We start from the raw sequence: 4,396 nt of genomic DNA on the forward strand, positions 1-4,396 counted from the left end.
CGATATATAGTGTATATATAACTGCGATATACTATGGAATTGTGCTTAAGGCCCAAAATGCATAAGGCCCAATAACTTAGTCCAAGCGTATAGAAACTAAGTGTCGGGCCATATTTTCATGTGTTATTTATTGTATTTATATTGATTCGGGTTGTAAAAATTAATTACTTATGTTATTTATGTTTGCTTAGATATTAATTTTAATTTTTTTTAACTTAATTAGATTTTCCTAAAGATAAACCAATTCATGTTAATATTACGCTTTAAATGATTTTCTACCTTTACTTAGTCATTTGGTAAATTGTTTACTTTTTTTTATATATACATGTATATTATTTTTAATGTTTAAGTTTGATCATTTTTTCTAAAAAAATAATTTTAAAGTCTCTGTTTTCTTTCAAATTAACACATTTTCTCAAAGTTAGTCAAATAATTTTCAAATCATCGGACAACCGCATGTTAGCAGCTATTTAAGTGCTAAAACCTTCTTAAAATAGTAATATGAACCTCGTACCCTTTTCTCTAAATTTTTAAGACTTAAATCTATTAGGGTCTTTTAAATTAAGTTTTCTTAATTTCTTTAAAAAATTAAACGGCGACTCCTCTTTTACTAAAATTGATTTTTTCTTATAAAGATGAAATTAATTTTACACTTTGTTCATTTTTCGACATAACAACAAAAACTATCAATCTCAACCTCAAGACAATTATGACAAAAAGAAATTTCATCTTGGGTTCATGTGAATGAATACATGAATCCATACTCTCAACAAAACTCAACTCAAGAACATCATCAATACATATTAATTTATATACAAAAATTTATTGTAGTCAATATGTAACTACGGTTTCTGAAATAAATATGAAAGATAATTATTCAAGATTTTAAGTCATGAAAATCATCAATCAATTTCTAATATATAAAAATATTCTAGAATTTAGGAAGATTTCAAGAAAACCTTCATAGAAGGTTCAAGTCTTTCACCATCTTCATCCAACATATCTATGGGACATATGGAAAAAACTCAATCCATATTTTAGGTTAGCCTTACATATATTTTAGGCTAGCCTTACATATCTTAGAGTAGCTTTTGAAGAAACCTTGTTGTTAGGTCTTCAATGGGAAGCTTGAATCATTGAATTTTTTAGGGCAAATCTTGTTGGAGATGATTTGAGAGAGAAGAGGGTGAAGGTTAGGGTTCTTTGGAGGGGAAAAAGACTGAAAATATCATCCCAAAACGTGACCAAGTTGTGTATATATGTTTAGGAAAAATGTCCAAATTGCCCTTCATCAAAAATCTGAAAAAATGGGCTAAAACCCTGCTGGCGCTATAGTGGCGCCGCGCGCCACTGTAGTGCCAAGTCTGAAATTTCTGAAATCTAGAAATTAGGCTTAAAAACCCAGCAATCCTAATAGTGGCGCGTCGCGCCAAGGACCAAACTACAGAGACCAGTTTTTGGCACTATAGTGGCACCGGGCGCCAATATAGCCCCAGGCCTAAAATTTCTGCAGTTATAGTCTGTAGAAAAATGGTCATAACTTTTGATTCCGACCTCCAAAAAATACAATCTTAGTGGAGTTGGAAAGAAGCCTCAAAGACCTTTAATTTGATAGATCATGGGCCACCCAATTCATTATATTCTAGGAGATACGGTTATTCAAATTTGACCCTTATACAAATTAATCCTAAAACTTAGTCGATTGGAAGTCTTTGGACTCGACTTAGTGTTAGAGATCTCTCATGATACTAAAACACCTCTAATACACTTTAAATATTTAGGAATTGATCTTAACTCATATATAAAATTACAACTCATCGAGTTCAATCTTACACGCACAATAAGAACGGTTATAGTCTTGGTGAAAAAAATCTGGGGTGTTATATCAATATTAGTTAGTTTTGATAATTTCACAAACTCAGGGAACAGGAAAAGAACTTGGTCCTTTTGAGGACACTTTGTTGGTAACGACAGTAGATAAACAATACAAAATAGATCCTGCCAAGTCTGTAGGTCTGTGTGTACGCGGCTGAGTTTCTGTGTAGAGGGTCAGTTGTCTAACTAATACAAATCATCAACGTAATGTATATCACTGATATATACATTCTTTACAATATTTCTCACTTGGCTTTTTGGAATTAGTAAAAAGAAAAATCCATTAAAGCTCATGCTCTCAAGAAATCTGAAATTTTCTCTTGAAGAAGATTAAGGCCCTGATAGTTATCAGTTGTTTTGTTCTTGTTTTAGATTTTTAATTTCTTCGTCTTAATATTTTAAGGTCTACTCCTAATCTATAAAGGAAGCTAGACCAGATCATTGTGTTTGTTTCTCATTGTTTATCTTGTTGAAGTAACTATAGCTAGTTTTGGAGACCTCTTGAAACTTAAATTAGCTAGGAGTCTAGTGATTTGGAAAGCAGTAGAGTTATTACTTCAGATCTGTAATAGAGTTGTTACTAGGAGAGAAGAGGAATTGTGAGTGCAATTCCTAGATTACAAGAATTGTAATCTGAATCTTTGGCTAAGTTGTTTTAGTGAAGATTGAGTAGAAATCCTATGTGGCAAGTCGCGGTTTCTCCCTTGAGCAAGGAGTTTCCAAGTAAAATCTTGAGTCTGATTTTATTGTTCTATTCTTTAAGTTTCTGTACTGATTTCTGATAAGGAACCAGACCCCGACTGTTCTAGTGGAAGCATACATTCTAACAACAACCTTATTTTTAATCATATTATTCCAGGCCCTGCCACTCAAAATGTTTCTGATTGCGAATGTTAGAATATGAAAGGTATGTAGAAAATAATATTGTAAAGACAAATAACACCAGCCTAACCCCAACTAATACTATGAATCCTAGCAAAACCTAGTTTGCATATACTGTACATATGGTGGCAACCAGCTATGCAACAGCAAAAACAGCTAGCAGAAGGAGACCAGGTCATTCTACATAAGATCAACTCCTTGACCTAGATATGAAAATGAGTGTCTAACTAACGATGTTGACTTGAAGATATAGGGCAGGATTATGCTCGTGTATATTTTATTTATTCGATCTTACACCAAATGTGTCACTAAAGAAATTTGACCGATGAACAGCTTAAGAGAAGATAACGCTCATCACGGCTAGGTATGTTCCAAGAATTATTCCAGTGGCAAATATTTCTCTCAGTTTCCATGAGTTAGGCATAGGTGACAGTTTCACCTTGTCTTTAGATATGGTCATGATGGTTCCATCATTGAGAATGGCCATGATAAGAACCATGAAGGGTGAGAAATTGAACTTCTAGATTAGTGCAATAAGCATGAATCCTAGCACTATTCTGATGGTTATAGAAACAACATAAATGGTATAATTCTTCATCCTTTGGAAAATGGCTCGACTAGTCAAAACGACACTCACTATCATACTTAATCTTGGATTCGTGAGAACTATGTCTGATGCACTATATGCAGCATCAGTAGCAAAGCTATGTCAATATTTACTTTCTTTAGGATAGGGGTGTCATTCACACCATCTCTTGTCATACCATAAATGTGCTTTCTTTTATGGAGCTTTCTCACAATCTCATGTTTGTGCTCTGGAAAGAAATCGACAAAGCCATCAACCATCTCAATGAGTTCATCCACAGGGTGGTTAGCAGTAGTATTTTCATCCTTGTGTATCCCAGGAGGGAGGAAGAAGGATACATGTTTGTTCCCATGCCAAGTCTATGACTAGTCTCCTTGGCTATGGCAAGCTGATCGCCAATCATCATTTTTACATTGACACCAAGGACAAGGTCACGCGTAATTGTCTCTGCACTATCATGCCTTGGAGGATCAAGTTGGTTGTTGGTTTGAAAATGGAAGAAAAAAAGGAAGTAAAAAATCTTGGCTATCCCACATCGGGGAGATAGCATATGAAAATAGTTTGTTTTAGCTATTTAAGGAGCTTAGCTCCATTGTTTGTATCTACACACAAAAAAACACCAAATACCAAAATGTATAAATTACATGATATTGTATTTTTTTTACCATTGAGGGATTTAGGGATGGTATCTCTTGGGTATAGTATTTTAGGTATTGGGGTGTGTGTGAGAAATATTGTGTATTATATGGCTGTAACAATTTTCCGTAAAGTGAATAATTTTTCATTATATCTTGTGTTATTTTTATTCTCTTTAATTTCTTTGTTATTATTTTCTGCTTGAAGGCGGTTCAGAAGGGACGGGAATTAGTTTGTGTTTTTTCCCAAAAAGTAATATCAGAGCCTTAGGTATGGAATAATTCTTTTAAAATTTTAATATGCTCTGTGGTTGCAGCTTTGTCTGATCTTCCACATCAGAAAAAATTTCTAAATTAGAATTATTATTTTTCAAGCAGACGTTTCATCCTGGTGGAGTAGCAAGTGGAGTATGATTTT

General features: G+C 33.6%; 1 pseudogene; it reads right to left on the minus strand.

Annotated features, from left to right (window-relative positions):
• Window positions 1-2,553: 2,553 nt before the first annotated feature.
• On the minus strand, window positions 2,554-3,893 carry LOC129883423 (plasma membrane ATPase-like; annotated as a pseudogene).
• Window positions 3,894-4,396: the final 503 nt, after the last annotated feature.

Source organism: Solanum dulcamara, chromosome 3, assembly GCF_947179165.1.
Source record: "Solanum dulcamara chromosome 3, daSolDulc1.2, whole genome shotgun sequence".
Classification (NCBI taxonomy): domain Eukaryota; kingdom Viridiplantae; phylum Streptophyta; class Magnoliopsida; order Solanales; family Solanaceae; genus Solanum; species Solanum dulcamara.